This window comes from Vipera ursinii, assembly GCF_947247035.1.
Source record: "Vipera ursinii genome assembly, chromosome: 3".
Classification (NCBI taxonomy): Eukaryota; Metazoa; Chordata; class Lepidosauria; order Squamata; family Viperidae; genus Vipera; species Vipera ursinii.
Window position 1 is genome coordinate 2378886 of NC_139516.1, and position 20154 is coordinate 2399039.

At 49.1% G+C, this 20154-nt stretch overlaps 2 protein-coding genes across 2 annotated transcripts in view; one reads left to right on the forward strand and one right to left on the reverse strand.

Annotated features, from left to right (window-relative positions):
* DNMT3B (DNA methyltransferase 3 beta) overlaps positions 1 to 20154 on the reverse strand; it is a gene marked incomplete at its 5' end in the record, with an annotated part of 480157 nt that overhangs the window by 442742 nt on the left and 17261 nt on the right. The gene's annotated exons all lie outside the window — the stretch shown is intronic.
* The window catches only part of DUSP15 (dual specificity phosphatase 15), a 161125-nt gene that overhangs the window by 37777 nt on the left and 103194 nt on the right, over positions 1 to 20154 (forward strand). The window lies entirely within an intron of this gene.

Sequence of the window (20154 nt, forward strand, 5' to 3'; positions counted from 1 at the left end):
TCCAGCCCCCTGCTCTAGCAGGAGAACCTATACCATCTCAGACAAGTGATTATATATAAATAGATGATAGATGATTGAGATAGGTTTACATGATAAGATGACGGATGATAGCTAGATGACAGACATAATAGAGATAAATCAGATATAGATTAGATGATAGAAACAGATGAGATACGATAGCGATAGATAGATGATAGATAGATAGATAGATAGATAGATAGATAGATAGATAGATAGATAGATAGATGATAGATAGATTTTATTTAATTTTATTTTTATTTAATTTAATTTTTATACCGCCCTTCTCCCGAAGGACTCAGGGCAGTGTACAGGGCAATACAATAAAGTACAATATATAAAAATTAAAAAAAATATTAAATACAACGGCCCAATTCAATAAATTAATACAAAGCGTTAAAATAGATGATAGATAGATAGATAGATAGATAGATAGATAGATAGATAGATAGATAGATAATTTTAATTTTTTTAATTTTAATTTTATTTGTATACCGCCCTTCTCCCGAAGGACTCAGGGCGGTGAACAGGGCAATACATGTTAAAAAGACAGAATACAAAAATTAAAAAAGATTAAACTAGTGCCCAGAACTCTTAAATAGATTAAAACGCATTTAAAAGTAATAAAAATCCAACCCCCTCCCATCAGGCCAGGCCAGCTTGTTCAAAGAGATAAGTCTTTAGATCCCGCCGGAAGGTCGGGCGCCATCCAGAGCTCAACCGGAAGACGGTTCCATAAATCCGGCGCGCCCACAGAGAACGCCCTCCCCCTGGGGGCCACCAGTTGGCATTCTTTGACCGGTGGCACCCTGAGGAGACCCTCTCTGTGGGAGCGTATTGGGCAGAGGGAAGTTGATGCCGGCCGCAGGTGCTCCCCAAGGTATTCCGGACCCATGCCATGTAGGGCTTTGTAGGTCAATACCAGCACCTTGAACCTCACCCGGAAGACAACTGGGAGCCAATGCAGCTCACGGAGAAGAGGGGTAACATGGGAGTATCGGGAGACTCCCAACACAACTCTCGCAGCTGCATTCTGTACCAGTTGGAGCCTCCAAGTGGTCTTCAAGGGCAGCCCCATGTAAAGAGCGTTGCAGTAGTCTAAACGAGAGGTCCCGAGCGCATGAGTGACCGTACGCAGGGCATCCCGGTCTAGATAGGACCGCAACTGGCGCACCAGGCGAACCTGGGCGAAGGCCCCCCTAATCACGGCCACTATGTGATCTTCCAAAGTAAGCCGTGAATCTAGGAGGACTCCCAAGTTGCGAGCCCTATCTAGAAAGAGATGGGATATTCTGAATATCCCGGGATGCCGGTATGCACAGCCACTCAGTCTTGTCGGGGTTGAGTTGAAGTCTGTTCCTCCCCATCCAGACCCGAACTGCCTCCAGGCACCGGGACATCACGTCGAGGGCATCACTGGGGTGGTTTGGGGTCGAAATAAAAAGCTGGGTATCATCAGCGTACTGATGATACCCAACTCCAAAACCACGAATGATCTCACCCAGCGGCTTCATGTAGATGTTGAACAGAAGGGGCGAGAGGACCGACCCCTGAGTGATAGATAGATAGATAGATAGATAGATAGATAGATAGATAGATAGATAGATAGATAGATAGATAGATAGATAGATAGAGATATGGATGGATGGATGGATGGATGGATGGATGGATGGATGGATGGATGGATAGACAGACAAGCTGTCTAAATTTTGGACCAACCCTTATTTACGGCCTCTTCCAGCAGAGGGAAGCCGTGACCATTTTTCTCCAGGCTGTTTTCCTAGTTCTTCCTGATGATTTCAGCTTCTTGGGGTGGGATCCGAGTTTGTTCTCGATCCTGCTGACAAGAGACATCGGCAGACACTGCAGTTTCAGCCGAGCAGCAACGAGGGATACGTGAGGTTGACACAGCCGGCATTTGTAATTCTTTTTAATAGATTTGTTGTGTTCAATGTGATTAGTTCTACAGTTTGATTACGGTTTTTACGTTGTTTCTAGTTTTGATTTTCAGCTGCCCAGAGTTCACTCGTGAGATGGGTTGCTACCTAAACGCTTAAAATGAAACAAAGCAAAACGAAACTACATTTTAAAACTAATGGCTGAGATGCCTCAAGGGATACCCAATATTTATTTTTTATTTTTTGCATTTAGCAGCCGATATCTCGTGATGGCTGCAGTTTCATTTCTGGTTTGATTTCGTGAGACTTAGACAGAGCCATCTGCAGAGAAGGGTCAAAAAAGTCAAGATGGCAGCTAATTTCTGCACTAAACCCTAACAGTCTCCCGAACCGTGAGAAAAGCGGCAAATAAATTTGATAAATAAAACAAAGATGGCCCTTTTGGACCTTTGCCTTAAGCCAGGGTTTCCCAACCTTAGCAATTTTAAGATGCAGCGTGAATGGACTTCAACTCCCAGAAATCCCCAGGCAGCGTGAGTGGACTTCAACTCCCAGAAATCCCCAGGCAGCGTGAGTGGACTTCAACTCCCAGAATTCCCCAGCCAGCGTGAGTGGACTTCGAGAATCCCCTAGGCACTGTGAGTGGACTTCTGCTCCCAGAATTCCCCAGCCAGCATGCTGGCTGATGAATTCTGGGAGTTGAAGTCCACCCATCTTCTTCAAACTGAGAAATCCTGCCTTAGGCTATCCCACTCCAGGGACCACAATGACCAACTTGGAAATATATTCAAAAAATGCTCCCGCCCTGCCTGGATGCAGTGGCCAAGGAGGGGCAAGACTTGGCTGAGCTACCGCAGAGGAGAAAGGCGATCTCGACAACCACAAACTGACCACAGCAAAAAGCTGCCATCCCTTCCCAGTGCAACGCAGAAATCACTTTCCCAAGTCAGTTTGCTCTTGACTTGACAACTTGAAACTGCAAGTTGCGCCAAGCCGGTTGTCTCCCCAAGGCCCTGGGGCCAGAAGGGGGGGTGCAGCTCCTCCCCTCCTGCTTCCCCCTCCTCCCCCTCCTGCTCCCCCTCCCTCTCCCCCTTCTCCTTCACTTCGCATGTCCATCTCCTTCTAGCACTGATGATGTTCCCTATTTGGGTAATGAAATGTCTGCAAGAAAACAAGCTCCGAGGGCACCAAGGATACAGAGTCCATTTTTTCCCCTCCTCCTCCTCTTCCTCCTCTCCACAACCCCCCCTCCCTTCTGGCACTGATGATGTTCCCTAGTGGGGTCATGCAATGCCTGCAAGAAAACAATGAAGCTCAGAATCCGTTTCCTCCTCCTCCACCACCTCCTCCTCCTCCTCCTCCTCCTCCTCCTCCTCCTCCTCCTCCTCCTCCTCCTCCTCCTCCTCCTCCTCCTCCTCCCTTCTAGCACTGATGTTGTTCCCTAGTTGGGTCATGCAATGCCTGCAAGAAAACAATGAAGCTCAGAATCCATTTCCTCCTCCTCCTCCTCCTCCTCCTCCTCCTCCTCCTCCTCCTCCTCCTCCTCCTCCTCCCTTCTAGCACTGATGTTGTTCCCTAGTTGGGTCATGCAATGCCTGCAAGAAAACAATGAAGCTCAGAGAGCACCAAGGACCCAGAGTCCATTTTTTTCCTCCTCCTCCTCCTCCTCCTCCTCCTCCTCCTCCTCCTCCTCCTCCTCCTCCTCCTCCTCCTCCTCCCTTCTAGCACTGATGTTGTTCCCTAGTTGGGTCATGCAATGCCTGCAAGAAAACAATGAAGCTCAGAGAGCACCAAGGACCCAGAGTCCATTTTTTTCCTCCTCCTCCTCCTCCTCCTCCTCCTCCTCCTCCTCCTCCTCCTCCTCCTCCTCCTCCTCCTCCTCCTCCTCCTCCCTTCTAGCACTGATGTTCAAGAGTTGGGTCATGTAATGCCTGGAAGAAAACAATGAAGCTCAGAGAGCACCAAGGACCCAGAGTCCATTTTTTTTCCTCCTCCTCCTCCTCCTCCTCCTCCTCCTCCTCCTCCTCCTCCTCCTCCTCCTCCTCCTCCTCCTCTTCTTCTTCCTCCTCCTCCTCTTCCTCTTCCTCCTCCTCCTCCTCTACACAAGCCCCCTCCTTTCTAGCCCTGATGACGTTCCCTAGTTGGGTCATGAAACGTCTGTAAGAAAACAACCCGGCTCAGAGAGCACCCAGGACCTCCCCCCAGTCCTCCCCCTCCTCCCCTTCTTTTAAACCCCCCCTGAAGCCAAAGCAGCGAAATAAGAGCGGAGGTTTGACCAGCCCTGGACGGTACGAACCCGGGGTTTGGAGGCGTTGGGGGTGGCGGGGGGGGGGGGCAGGGGAGAATCCGGTTACTCTTACCCAGCTTGCCTCGTGTGCGCGCGCCTTGCCTTCGTGTCCGTGCACGTGTTTCTTAAAAACTTCTAAACAGCATCGGAGAGTTTGATTTGGGAATCCGGCGCGCCCTACAGCACTCCTCCCCTCCCTACCCGTGCTGGGTCGATCGTCTGCATCGTGCGCGCGCGTGCGTGTTTGGTTTTTTTTTAATTATTATTATTAAAAATAAATCTTGCTGCCGTTTGGAAATTCGCAAACCGCACCGCAGCCTCCAGCCGTCGGCTCTGTCGAGTGTGTGTTTGTACGTGTGCACGCGTGCGCGTGTTTTTTTTTTTAAAAAAAAACCGTGCTGGATCTGGGAAACGACGGCGCGCACACACACACACGCACACACACACACGTCCTTTTCCCCCTTCTGGCTGCTCCCACCCCCTCCCGTCCTCCCCCACTCCCCCACCCACCCACCCACCCGGGAGCCTGGGAAAGGTTGGGGAGTGGGCGAGACGCACCTAGCCCCGAAGATCCCCGCCTTCCCTCCGTGGGCCGGCGTCGCGTCCGCCGCGGCTTTCCCCTCCCACGGGCGGAGGTGGGGCCGTCCAGCGCCTTCCCACCCACCCACCCACCCACCCCCGGCTCAGCCCAGGGGCCGGACCGCTGCGGGCTTTAAAGCCGGCGTGGGGACCCCCGTCCCGGGATGGAAAAGACGATGCAGCTCGACTCGGCCAGCTCTCCCCGGCCGGGAGCGTCCCGCGTGGGCGAGACCCTCCCCGCGGGACCCTCCCCGCTCTACGTCCCGGAGCCCCGCGTGGGCGCCGCCTTGCCGTCCTGCGTGGAGGGCAGCAAACCCCCTTACAGCTACATCGCCCTGATCGCCCTGGCCATCCAGAGCAGCCCCGAGCAGCGGCTGACCCTGAGCGGCATCTACCGCTTCATCACCGGCCGCTTCGCCTACTACCGAGACAATCGGCAGGGCTGGCAGAATTCCATCCGCCACAACCTCTCGCTTAACGACTGCTTCGTCAAAGTCGCCCGGGACGACCGGAAGCCCGGCAAGGGCAACTTCTGGATCTTGCACCCCGACTGCCACAACATGTTTGAGAACGGCTCCTTCCTGCGTCGCCGGCAGCGTTTCACTCGACGGAGGGGTCCCTCTGGGGCTCCCGGGGACGGCCGGGGGTCCAAGAAGGGGCCCCGGGCCGGCAGGGCCCAGCGGACTGGCCGGATGTTGGCAGGAAAGAGGACCAAGAGGCAGGAGGCTCTGCCGACAGCAGCTCCCTCCGGGAAGGAGTGCCCCAATTCCAGGCGGGCAGTGCCAGGGCCCGCGGGGGTCTTGCCCTCGAGTCTGTCTCTGGCTGGGCAGGAGGGTCCCGATCCAGCCCTGCCTTGCCCGGAGCCCCACATCCCCCGGAGCCAGCCCCGTGCCAAGATCAACCCTTTGGGAGCCAAGGCACCGTGTCTCCATCTGCAGGGGGCCCCGGGCCCCAAAGCTGGGATCTACAGCCATCCGCAGGGATTCTGTTCGCCGGGGAATCCTGGCCCGGAGAAAGGGGTCCTTCTGGATGACCTTGAGGTTGTCCCCCTTGTGGAGAGGCTGCCCTCCCCATCCAGCCCGGAGATAAATGGAAGCCTGCCGAAGGGACCCCACCCTTGCCAGGGGACCCCAAAACCTGGGCAGGAAGGCAAGGGGCTGCCTCAGGCGTTGGGCCAGCTGGTACCCAACTTCCCCGTCCTTCTGGGTCCCGGGAAAGCAGCCCAGCCCAGCCATCGGCTGCATCCCTCGCCCAGCGGCCTGCCCGCCCTTGAGGGCAACGAGGCTTACGCCAAAGCGTCGGTCCTGCCCATCTTTGGCTACCCCAACCCCGAGGCACGGGGCGGGGGCTACCAGTGTCGTCTGCAGGCCTTGAATTTCGGCGTCAACGAAGCGGGACGGGGGCCCACCTTGGACCACCTTCTGAGCGTGCCCCCTGCGGCCAGTTCTTCGGCTCCCGTCCAGCCCCCGTCCTTCGTGCAGCCGCCGGTGGAGCAGGAAGCTTGGCCAGGAAGCCCCTTTTCACTCCAAGGGGGCAGCGGTTACCAGCTGGGGCTGCCCCACTGCCTCTACCGGACTCCCGGTATGTTCCTTTTTGAGTGACGGGGAGCAGCTAACCCACCCACCCCAATCAAGGCCCTGGAGATAGGAACTCAATGTCCATCTGAATTCTGGCAGAACGAATGGAGGGGGGGGGCTGCGTGAGAGTGAAGTTCCTTCCCCCCCTCCTCTTTCCAGCTCGGCACTTTTATACTCTCTTGGATTGATCAAAGCTCCGGTTTTCTTTTGCTGGGATAAAAATCCATGCTCTTCTGCACAGAATCCTTGGACGTCAGCAGAAGTGGAAGTCAAGCCGGCCGGGAGGCGAAAGGCGGAAAGGCAGAATAGAATAGAACCCGGAAGGGACCTTGGAGGTCTTCTAGTCCAGCCCCCTGCTCAAGCAGGAGAACTTATACCAACTCAGACAAGTGACTGTCCAGTCTCTTCTTAAAAAACGCCCACGATTTCTGGTGGCCAGCTGTTCCACTGGTTAATTGTCCTCCCTGTCAGGAAGTTTCTCCTTAATTCCAGGTTGCTTCTCTCTTTGATCAGTTTCCAACCTTGCTTCTCGTCCTGCCCTCTGGTGCTTTGGATAACAACTTGACCCCCCTCCTCTTCTTTGGGGCAGCCCCTCAGATACTGGAACGCTGCTATCACGTCACCCCTATTTCTCCTTGTCTTTAAACTAGCCAAACCCAAGCCCTGCAGCCGTTCTTCGTATGTTTTAGTCTACAGGCCCGGCCGTGGCCAAATCCTGCCCTGCCTCTCATTCCAGGTTTAATCACGAGCGCTGCAACCTAGCCAGCATCTTGCAATACAGATACAAAAGGGGGGGGTAGGGAGGGGGGTGTTTCAGCCCTTGGTGCAGCCTTCGGGGGGGGGGGGAGGGAAAGAACTGCCAAGGGGAACGGTTGCCAGCAAGCATTAAACTCTAGCCAGAAGAAATGAAATTTTGGTCTTCGGGGTGATTTTTCTCCCTTACACCCCCCCCCACCCACCCCTTTTTTTTTTCTTTTAGGAGGAATTAAAAAGAGGGTTGCTGAGGAGGGGGCATTCTGCGTAGGGTCCGAGGCAATTTTATCTCAGAACATTTCGTTGCCGGGGGGGGGGTGTTATTTTGGAGCTGGCTGTTTTGGGAGGAATGAGGTCATGGGAACGGGACGACGGCTCTCCCCGGAGGTTGGGGTGGGGGCCTAAAAGGCTTGGCCGCTCGTGGCGGGAATAGCGTGTTCTCATGCTGTAGTTTGTGTGGCGTGCTAAAGTAAGGAGGGAGGAGGCCACAGTCTTGTGTCAATGGGGAGCAGGAGCCTACATTTCCCCTGCTTTCGTGTCTACAGGTAATCCTCGGGTTACGTCCAAAATTGGCACCAGAATTCCCATGGCTAAACAAGGTGGTTGTTAAGTGAAACGGGCCTGATTTTACAATCTTTTTGCCACCTTTGTTCAGCCTGAGCAGGGGGGGTGGACTAGAAGACCTCCAGGGTCCCCTCCAAGTCTTATATTCTGTTCTGTTCTGTTGTTCTGTTCTGTTCTGTTCTGTTCTATTTTCTATTCTATTTTCTGTTCTATTAATTCTATTCTGTTCTGTTCTGTTCTGTTCTGTTCTATTCTATTCTATTCTATTCTATTCTATTCTATTCTATTCTGCTCTTATTCTATTCTATATTCTAATATCTATTCTATTCTATTCTTCTATTCTTATTTTTTCCTATTCTATTCTATTCTATTCTATTCTATTCTATTCTATTCTATTCTATTCTATTCTATTCTATTCTATTCTATTCTATTCTATTCTATTCTATTCTATTCTGCTCTTATTCTATTCTATATTCCAATATCTATTCTATTCTATTCTTCTCTTCTATTCTTATTTTTTCCTATTCTGTTCTGTTCTGTTCTGTTCTGTTCTGTTCTGTTCTGTTCTATTCTATTCTGCTCTTATTCTATTCTATATTCCAATATCTATTCTATTCTATTCTTCTGTTCTATTCTTATTTATTCTATTCTATTCTATTCTATTCTATTCTATTCTATTCTATTCTATTCTATTCTATTCTATTCTATTCTATTCTATTCTATTCTATTCTATTCATCACTGTAGATGTTAAGTGAACCGTGCAGTCGTTAAATGAGTCCAGCTTTCCCCACTGACTTTGTCTGTTGGAAGCCAGCTGGGAAGATCACCAATGGCAATCACACAATCAACCCTGGCTTGCTGCAACCGTCGTAAATCCACGCCGGTTTCCAAGTGCCCAAATTTTGATCATCTGGCTGTAGTGATGCTGAAGATGGTCGTAAGGGTGAGGACCGGCACTAGGTCACTTTTTCTAGCGCAGCTGTAACTTTGAACCATTGCGAAGCAAATAATTTGTAACCTGAGGACTATCTGTATAAGGAAGGACTAAGCAACGCAAAGCCGAAGTCATCCGGTTACAGCGCAAAATCGGTGGGCGTTTCTACACGAACGAGGGTAGTCCTGAGCCCAAAGTTTCTGTTGTTAAGTGAGAGATTTGTTGAGTGAATTTATGACCTTCCTTGCCACAGTGAAACACCGCAGTTGTTCAGTTAGCAAGGGAGCCACACTTCGAGAAGAAGCAACTAAATTTCATTTTTAACAGGTGGCGTTGTGCCCGCAGGGGAAAAAAAATGACAATAAAGGTTATCTAATCGACTGCACTTCCCCACGGATTTTGCTCGTCAGAATGTCACAGAAGGGGATCACGTGACCTTGGGACACGGCAACGGTCACAAATACGAGTCAGTTGCCAAGCGTCTGAGTTTTGATCACGCTTGATCATGGGGGTGCCGCAGTGGTCGTTCACCTAATCATGAGTCACGTCTTTCAGTGTTCTTGTAACGGTGAACTGCCGCTTAATGAGCTATTGTAAGTCGAGGAATCAGTTTGAACTTTATTTCCACCGGCTTAACAAGTTGTGTAAGCACACCTGACCGAGCCAGTGTAAGACTGCACGCAAATCCAGCAAAGGATTTCATGCAATTATCAGGTTAACCACGTTGTGCGAACACAGCGAAGGAAGATATTAATATTAATATTATCAATATCAATATCAATCTTAGTCTTAATATTATTAATATTAATTTCAATATCAATGTTAATGTTAATGTTAACAATAATAACAATAACAATAATAATAAAGTTGGAAGGGACCTTGGAGGTCATCTAGTCCAACCCCCTTATTGCATCCCAGACAAATGGCTGTCCAGTCTCTTCTTAAAAGCCTCCAGTGATGCTTCTCTCCTTGATGAGTTTCCATCCGTTGCTTCTTATCCTGCCTTCAGGGGCTTTGGAGAACAGCTTGACTGCCTCTTCTTTGGGGCAGCCCCTGAGATATTTGAAAGCACCATCTTATTTTAAAGGTTTGAAAAAAGAGCGAGAAACCTTGATTTTTAAAATCACTCTCTGATTGAGCAACGGACAGGGAAGGTTTTTTTTTTAAGCCAGTTAATTTCAGGCCTCAGAACAGCCTCAGGCTAAGGAAAATGTGGGTTGTGGCAACGAGGGCAGAGGAGAAGAATTTCCAAAATTAAAAGTGAACAAATGATCCTTTTATTGACGGTTCTCTGCTTCTGGCCCTTTTAAATATAGGTAGTCCTTTAAGCTACGACCTCAGTGGAGCCCCAGATTTCTGCCATTAAACGAAACATATGTTCAGTGACTTTTGCTGCGTTTTACGACCTTCCTGGCTACGGTTGCTAAGTGAATCCTTGCAGTTGTTTACTAGCATGGTTGTTAAGTGAATCCAGCTTCCCCATGGACTTTGCTGGAAAAGGGGAATCACTTGCCCCCGCCCCGGGACGCTGCAACCGTCGTATGAACCAGTTGCTGAGGCTCTGAATTTTGATCACCTGACTGACGGGGGTGCTGTCACAGTTGTGTGAAAAACTCTCAATAAATAACTTTTCCCAGTGCCATTGTAACTTTGAACTGTCACTGAATGGAATGTCGTAAGTTGAGGACTATGTATACTGAAGGTTCTCTGCTTCTAGCTCTTTTAAAGAGCACGGGTTCACCTGCCGCTGGTGATAAGGTCTCTAAATAATATCAGATTTGCCTTATTCTGCAGATCAAATTAGACAGAGTAGTAAGCAGGCCTGTTGAGGTGGGCAATCTGGTTGCCAAACTCTTTGCAGTTGAAGGCTCCAGTTGCGTCATGGTCTGTTGGAGGATGCCAACCCTAAATAGCAATAATAATAATAATAATAATAATAATAATAATAATAATAATAATAATAATAATAACAACAACAACAACAACAACAACAACAACAACAACCAGCAATAATAACAATAATAAAATATACAAAGTCAGGACCCAGATTGTTGGGGGCAATTAAGCTGACTTTGTAATAATGCCGCTTGGGGTGTGTGTGTGAAAGCCCTAATAAGCAGGCATATACATAGAATGAAGGCTACTGCTAACGCTTGTAAGCCGCCCTGAGTCTTCGGAGAAGGGCGGGATATAAATGGAATTAAAATAAAAATAAAAATAAAAAATAAAATTGAGAAGACAGCAACAGACAGTCAGTGCCGCCTATGCAAAGATGCTGAAGAAACAGCGGACCACCCGGTAAGCTGCTGCAAGAAGATCGCACAGACTGACTACAAGCAGCGGCATGACCAAGTAGCAACAATGGTGCACTGGAAGATCTGCAAGAAATATCATTTTATTTATTTATTTATTTATTTATTTATTTATTTATTTATTTATTTATTTATTTATTTATTTATTTATTTATTTATTTATTTATTTTTGGGACTTATATGCCGCCCTATCTCCCGAAGGACTCAGGGCGGCTAACAACAATAAAATACAATAATACAGAAGTTAAAAGAAAATTAAATTAATGGCCCCTGTAGAATAAATTAAAATTAAAATAATTAAAATAAGTTAAAAATTAAAAACATAATTAAAATCCCTGTCAGTCCAGGTCAACCTGATGGAAAAGGAGAGTTTTGAGGCCGTGGCGAAAGGACCGGTGATCCGGGGCCATCCGAAGCTCAAGGGGGAGTTGGTTCCACAGGGCAGGTGCCCCCACAGAGAAGGCCCTCCCCCTGGGGGTCGCCAGCCGACATTGTCTAGCCGACGGTACCCTGAGGAGGCCCTCCCTGTGTGAGCGCACTGGGCGATGGGAAGTCGTCCCGGCAGCAGATGGTCCTGCAAGTATCCCGGTCCTAAGCCATGTAGGGCTTTAAAGGTAAGTACCAGCACCTTAAATCTCACCCGGAGGACAACCGGTAACCAATGCAGCTCACGCAGGAGGGGTGTAATATGGGAGTATCGGGGTGCTCCCATCACTACCCGCGCGGCCGCATTCTGCACCAGCTGAAGCCTCCGGGTGGTCTTCAAGGGCATTTGCCTGTAAGCAAGGACTGGTGGGATCATAAAATAGAGAAAGTCATAGAAAATGGTAAAGTTAAACTGCTCTGGGACTTCAGAATTCAAACAGACAAGCACCTGCAACATAACACCCGGGACTTAACAATTGTCGATAAGGAAGACAAAAAAGTCTGGATCGTGGACGTGGCAGCGCCTGGAGACAGCAGAAGAGACGAGAAAGAACTGGAGAAGATCGCAAAATACAAAGACCTACAAATAGAAATAGAACGACTGTGGCAAAGGCAAGCAAGGGTAGTAGTACCAATAGTAATGGGCGCCTTGGGTGCAATCCCCAAACAACTGGAGCACCACTTGAACACCATCATCGGCATTGACAAATTCGCCATTAGTCAATTGCAAAAGGCGGCCTTAGTAGGAGCTGCTTCCATCCTGCGACGAGATCTGTGATACCATCCAACATCCACATCTGCCTATCCCAGGTCCTTGGTAAGGACTCGATAGGTAGACAAAAATGCCAGATCCAGTCTGAACATCTGGCTGACTGTGTGATGATCAATAATAATAGTTGGAAGGGATCTTGGAGGTCATCTAGTCCAACCCCCTGCTCAGGCAGGAAACCCTACACCATTTCAGACCAGTGGCTGTCCAGTCTCTTCTTCAAGACCTCCACTGTTGGAGCAACCACAGCTTCTGGAGGCAAGGAGTTCCACTGGTTAATTGTCCTCACTGTCAGGAAGTTTCTGCTTAGTTCTAGGTTGCTTCTCTCCTTGATGTCTAGATATCTAAATGCAGAGCATTGTTTCCAGGGGCGGGGTGTGGGTCAAAAACAGCAGAAAGCTGGAAGTTCCCCATTTCCCTATCCTGTTTGCTCAGAGCAAGGTTTCTTAGTAAACCTTAAGCTGTGTGGACTTCAACTCCCAGAATACCCCAGCCACCCACTCAATAAAACACAGTCCATGGTGTCATGCTTGCCCAATTTTTACTGTGCCTTCATAGCAGTCTTGCCAAATTCACACACATTTTTTTTTTAAAAAAAAGGCTGATCTTTGTGATTTCGAACGTTCCTTTTCTCCAATTGCCGGCTTTGATTAAGGATGCTGTAATGGGAAGTTTGTACATTCGTCCAGGCTAGACTAAACATCAGATTAAGTGAGTTTAAAAGATGCCAACGTTTTTAAGATGTGTGGACTTCAACGCCCAGAATTCCCCAGCCAACATGTCTTGCTTGATGTTGTCAAGCCAAGCAGGTTGAAACTGGTTTTGGTACTTGGATGGGGCACCACAAGGAAAGCCCTAGGCTGAACAGTTGGGAAAAATATCCCGAAAGAAACTGTGGCAAATTAACTGCTCCATCTTGGCCGTTTTAAACAAAAATCTATACAATTAAAAGAGACTTTATCTTACCTTCCTGGGGGCGGGCAGCAAAATTAAGGTCTTATTTATATATTTTTTCCTACCTTCAGTCTGGTTTTCTTGTAGATGTTTCATGAGCCAACTGGGTAACATCATCAGTGGTAGCACTAGTGGGGGCCAGATGTTGTTACCTATTTGGGTGATGAAATGTATGCAAGAAAACCACCCTGCTCAGAGACCAAGAATCTCCTCCTCCTCCTCCTCCTCCTCCTCCTCCTCCTCCTCTTCCTCCTCCTCCTCCTCTCCACAAGCCCCCCTCCCTTCTAGCACTGATGTTGTTCCCTATTTGGGTAATGAAATGCCTGCAAGAAAACAATGAAGCTCAGAGAGCACTAAGGACCCCAGAGTCCATTTCTTCCTCCTCCTTCCGCCGCTCCACTGCATTCTATCACTGATGTTGTTCTCTAGTTGGGTCATGAAACGTCTGCAAGAAAACCACCCAGCTCAGAGAGCAGCAAGGACCCCACAGTTATCCTCCTCCTCCTCCTCCCCCTCCTCCTCCTCCTCTTCCTCCTCCTCCTCCTCCTCCTCCTCTCTTCAAACCTCCTTCCCTTCTAACACTGATGTTCCCTAGTTGGGTCACGAAACGTCTGCAAGAAAACCACCCAGCTCAGAGAGCAGCAAGGACCCCACAGTTATCCTCCTCCTCCTCCTCCTCCTCCTCCTCCTCCTCCTCCTCCTCCTCCTCCTCCTCCTCCTCCTCCTCCTCCTCCTCCTCCTCCTCCTCCTCCTCCTCCTCCTCTTCTTCTTCTTCTTCTTCTTCTTCTTCTTCTTCTTCTTCTTCTTCTTCTTCTTCTTCTTCCTCCTCCTCCTCCTCCTCCTCCTCCTCCTCCTCCTCTCTTCAAACCTCCTTCCCTTCTAACACTGACGTTCCCTAGTTGGGTCACGAAACGTCTGCAAGAAAACCACCCAGCTCAGAGAGCATCGAGGACCGCAGGGATCAACCCTGAGCGCAAACGCGCTTTTCCGTGGGTCGAAGCCTCGTTGTGTGAACGCTGCGTTCCAGGGTCGCGGCGCCTGGCCAGCTGACCTCCATCCGGAGCCAAGGAGCGAAGACCCAGGCCCCCGCCCCCGCGGGAGGCAGACATCCCGCCCGGCTCTTTCCTCGCTTGGCTCCGGCGCAAAGACCGTGTCGGGACGGAGCCGCGGCTGGCCTCCGCTGCCTGGCCCGGGGGAAGCGGGGGGTGGGTGGGAGGAGAGGGGGCCGGCCCCTCCCTGGGGACGCTGGAGGAAGCCCGCCCCGATGAACTCTGCCTGGGCTGTCTGGTTCCCACACTCGCCCGAGCGCTGGGAACGCACCGCAGACCCCCGAGCCAGCCCGGGCCGGGGTCGGCCAGGGGGCTGGAAGACCCGCCGCCCTCCGAGCGATTGCTCCGGCCGTTCCTAAGCCCGGGTCCTGCTAGACGGGGTCCTGGACTTCCGACCCCAGTGGAGCCCCCCCCTGTGCTGTTGCTAAGCGAGACATTGCGACATTTTGCCCCGTTTTACGACCTTTCGGGCCACCGTTGTTAAGTGAAATCGCTGCAGCTGTTAGGTCGCTGGCATGGCCGTTAAGTGAATCCGGCTTCCCTCGTTGACTTTGCCGGTCGGTCGGAAGGTTGCCAAAGAGGGTCGCGTGACCACCCACCACCCATGGGATGCTGCAACCCGTCATAACTCAATTGCCGAGCATCTGAATCTGCATCACATGACCCCCCCGGTCGTACGTGTGAAAAATGATCCTCAGTCCCACTTTTTCAGTGATGCTGGGACTTTGAATGGTCACTAAATTAATTAATTAATTAATTAATTAATTAATTTTATTTGTATACCGCCCTTCTCCCGAAGGACTCAGGGCGGTGAACAGGGCAATACATGTTAAAAAACAAGAATACAAAAATTAAAAGAGATTAAACAAGCGCCCAGAACTCTTAGATAGATTAAAACGCATTTAAAAGTAATAAAAACCCAACCCCCTCCCATGAACTGTCATAAGTTGAGGACTACCCGTACTTCACCGTATCACTGGACCCATCACCCTGGCAGGACTTGCTGTCCGGCCAGAGCTTCAGGAGATCGGTTGGGAAGTCCCCACCCCTGTCCGGCCTGGATCTTCCTGCTTCCCTGCACCACCAGGCCCATAATCCAGGGCAGTGGTACGTGGGAATGGCGGGGCACACTGATCTCCTGGGGATCCGGTTGGGAAGCGCCCTGTCCCCCAGATCTGGTCCTTCCGCTGTGCTGCATCACCAGGCCCATAATCCCCAGCAGGGTTTCCTGGGAATCACTGGCCAGCCAGATTTGCAGGTGATCCACTTGGAAAGATTCCCCCCACCCCACCCCCGGGCTGGCTGGCTTGCCCTGGCCCCCCTGCTGGGCTGAACCATCAAACCCATAATCCCCGACAGTGCTTCTTACGAATTGCTGGCTGCTACGATTTGCTAGGGGGTCCGGATGAAAAGCCCCCCCCCCTAGCTTGGGTAGTTCTGCTGCACCACATCACCAGTCTCATAATCCCTGGGAAACGCTGGTCTCCCAGATTTGCAGGGATCCGGTGGAAAAGCCCCCCCACACACACACACCCAGCCTGGCTTTTTAAACTCTTCTTTCTTGCAACATTCCCAAAAATCATGAAACATACAACACGCATGGCGTAGTTTTTCGACTGCCAGCTAAGCTCCGACTTAAGTGTTCTCAATTCCAGATGTGGCAGATTTCAACTCTGCCGGAATAACAGAATAGCAGAGTTGGGAGTGAGTGACCTTGGAGGTCATCTAGTCCAGCCCCCTGCTCAAACAGAGGAACCTCTACTATTTGAGACAACTGGCTGTCCGGTCTCTTCTTAAAAGCCTCCAGTGATGGAGCGCCCATGATTTCTACTGATTAAAAAAAACCCACAGAATTACTCCTTATTTCCAGATTGTATCTCTTTTTAACGAGTTTACACTCATTACTTCTTCTCCTGCACTTACTTTCTTTGGAGAAGAGGACAAAACTGAATAACGACTGGAAGGGATCCTGGAGGTAGAATAGAATAGAATAGAATAAGAAATAAGAATAGAATAGAATAGAATAGAATAGAATAGAATAGAATAGAATAGAATAGAATAGAATAGAATAGAATAGAATAGAATAGAATAGAATAGAATAGAATAGAATAAATAGAATAAATAGAATAGAATAAATAGAATAGAATAGAATAGAATAGAATAGAATAGAATAGAATAGAATAGAATAAATAGAATAGAATAGAATAGAATAAATAGAATAGAATAGAATAGAATAAATAGAATAGAATAGAATAGAATAGAATAGAAAATATGAAATAGAATAGAATAGAATAGAATAGAATAGAATAGAATAGAATAAGAAATAAGAATAGAATAGAATAGAATAGAATAGAATAGAATAGAATAGAATAGAATAAATAGAATAGAATAGAATAGAATAGAATAGAATAGAATAGAATAGAATAAATAGAATAGAATAGAATAGAATAGAATAGAATAAATAGAATAGAATAGAATAGAAAATATGAAATAGAATAGAATAGAATAGAATAGAATAGAATAGAATAGAATAGAATAGAATAGAATAGAATAGAATAGAATAGAATAGAATAGAATAGAATAGAATAGAATAGAATAGAATAGAATAGAATAGAATAGAGACAACCTGGTACTAAGGAGGAATTTCCTGACAGTCAGAACAATTAACCAGTGGGACAACCTGACTCCAGAAGCTGTGAATGCTCCATCACTGGAGGTTTTTAAGAAGAGACTGGACAGCCATTTGACTGAAATGGTCTAGGGCAGGGGTGTCAAACTCAATTTCATTGAGGGCCACATCAGCATTGCGGTTGCCCTCAAGGGGCCGGGTGGGTATGGCCAGGGTGGGCGTGGCCTACTGGGTGGGCGTGGCTAGAGTGCGTATGGCCTACTGGGTGGGCGGGGCCAGCTCTACATCGTTCGCATCAAGGGTGCCTATGGGGCCTGGGCAGGAGTGGGACAGATCTGAGGGTCTCTGGCAGGAGGAGGGTCTCTGGGCCAGGGCCAAGGCAGTGGGGGCCGTTTCCTCACTGTTTCCAGGATGGCTTCGCGGGCCACATGAAACCACTTCACAGGCTGCCTCCGGCCCCCAGGCGTTGTGTTTACATGTCTGGTATAGGGTCTCCTGCATGAGCAGGGGGTTGGACTAGAAGACCTCCAAGGTCCCTTCCAACTCTGGGATTCTCTTATCTGTTCTGTTACCTGTTATATATTCCATGTTCTACAAATGACCAAACCATTAGAGGAGACACCGCAGTTGGTAGCGGCGGTCAAGAAAAGGGTCCCTTGAGATGGCTGGCGGGTGAAGCTTACCTCTTCTCCTGCTGGCTGACCGTCTCTGGACTCAGAGAGAGAGAAAAAAGGGATTATTTTTCATGCATCCCAGACGTGCCAGCTCCTCCTCTGCACGTGTGTGCATTCGCACAGCAGCAGCGTTCCCAAGCTTCCCTTGAGTGTGTCAGCAGGTCTCTGATCCTCTTCCGCCCTTCCCTTCTTCCTCTCGGTGGGTGGCCTGGATTGGTTCCTCCAGTGAAGAAGAATTCACAACTCACAACCCACAACTGTCCTTCCGGCTTCTGGGTGGAGGCCCCAAGTTCCGGCTGCCTGTTGGACACTGTCTGGGAACGCGGAAGGATTTTTTTTGGCTACGGCCTCCGCTGAGCTCAGAAGCTGAGCCAAGATCTGCAAACGATCTCGGCTTTCAACCATCTTCCCCAGAACACAATTGGGTGGGTGAGATTTTATTGATGATGGATGGGTGGATGTTTGCCCTACCTTTATTATGTTTACAAATAACTCAAGGCGGTTAGACATACTCACCACCTTCCTCATCCTCCTTTCCCAACAACAACAACAACCCTGTGAGGTGGGCTGGGCTGAGAGAGAGGGACTGGCCTAAAGGCACCCAGCCAGCTTTCATGTGTAAGGCAAGCTAGGAACTCACCATCACCTGGGGATTGGCCCAAAGTCATCCAGCTGACTTTCATTCCTAAGGCGGGACTAGAACTCACCATCTCCTGGTGATTGGCCCAAAGTCACCCAGCTGACTTTCATGCCTAAGGCGGGACTAGAACACACCATCTCCTGGTGATTGGCCCAAACTCACCCAACTGACTTTCATTCCTAAGGCGGGACTAGAACTCACCGTCTCCTGGTGATTGGCCCAAAGTCACCCAGCTGACTTTCATGCCTAAGGCGGGACTAGAACTCACCGTCTCCTGGGGATTGGCCCAAAGTCACCCAGCTGACTTTCATTCCTAAGGTGGGACTAGAACTCACCATCTCCTGGTGATTGGCTCAAACTCACCTAACTGACTTTCATTCCTAAGGCGGGACTAGAACTCACCGTCTCCTGGTGATTGGCCCAAAGTCACCCAGCTGACTTTCATGCCTAAGGTGGGACTAGAACTCACCGTCTCCTGGTGATTGGCCCAAAGTCACCCAGCTGGCTTTTGTCCCTAAAGTGAGATTAGGTGTCACCTTCTCTTGGTTTCTAGCTTTGTGTCTTAACCACTAGACCAGGGGTAGGCAACCTCGGCTCTTTTATGACTCCTGGACTTCAACTCCCAGAATTCCTGAGCCAGCTATGCTGGCTCAGGAATTCTGGGAGTTGAAGTCCAGGAGTCATAAAAGAGCCGAGGTTGCCTACCCCTGCACTAGACCAAAGTGGTTCTCAAATATATAATATGCAGAACAAACGGAAGTGAAAGAAATCATGGTAGAACGCCAAAACAGCGCACTATCACTTATTCAAACAGTTGCTGAACAAATGGCCATAACTTGAGGACTACCTGCATTAGAAAAAATAATAATAATCATGGAGTGATGTTGGTGTCATTTCAACAGATCCCGACTGGTAATTTCATCCATTTTCATCTTAATCGGAATGCTGGGATACTTCAGAATAACAGAAGAGAGCTGGAAGGGACCTTTGGAGGTCTTCTAGTCCAACCCCTGCTGAACCAGGAGACCCTATCCCATTCTGGACAAGTGGCTGTCCAATGTCTCTATGGAGTTTTCCTGTCGTCCAGCTCAGGGTTGTCCCAAAGGGGCTTTTTTCAGGAGGCAACTGGACCACCTTGTTTTTCTCTTTGAAGACGTTTCGCTTCTCATCCAAAGAAGCTTCCTCAGGTTCTGACTGAATGGTGGAGAATAGAAGGATTTATACTCCTTGCAGACTGCTGGTCATTTGACTCCTTTTACAGAGTCCTTGAGGCCACTTGGAGGTTCACCTGTGTCCTCAGGGTCACCTGAGTGGTGCAAATGGGTGTGAAGCCTTCTTGGCTGTAGGATGTTCTTCTGCCCTGGGTCCCTCCTGGTTGAAGACAGGCACAGGATGATGGGGATGAGTCTGCGTCATCTGCATCTCCATCTGAAGCACAAATGGTTCTTCTAGCCTGCAATGTTTTCTGGACATCCGTTCCTGCTCCCGCACCCTTCGAAGGCGTTCATTCCAAAGGGCCTGGCTAAATGTCCATGAGCTTCTCAGCCATCCAGCTCAGGGTTGTCCCAAAGGTGCATCTTTTTTCAGGAGGCAACGGAACTTCCTTGGTTTTTTTTTTGGAAGACGTTTCGCTTCTCACCCAAGAAGCTTCCTCAGGTTCTGACTGGATGGTGGGGGAAGGGAAGGATTTATACTCCTTGCAGACAGCTGGTCCTTTGCCACCTTCTAGCGAGTCTTTGCGGCCGTTTGGATGCTGTTGAACTTTGTGTTGGAGAAGACTCCGGAGAATATTTGAGGACAGCCAAGGAAATTAATCAACAGCTCATTGAACAGAACAACCCAGAGTTCTCCCTCAAGACCCAAATGAGCAGGCTCAGATTATCGTGTTTCGGACACTTTGCGCAATAGCCTACTCCAAAGAGAATTCGCCGATGTGATTGCACATCAAAGCTTTGGAATCTGAATTTATGAGGAATTCTGTTTGCATGGAGGAGGAGGAGGAGAAGAAGACGATTGAGAAATTGAAAACGTGAAATACGAATAGTCCTCAACGTTACGGCCACTGGAAGTTTTTAAGAAGAGACTGGACA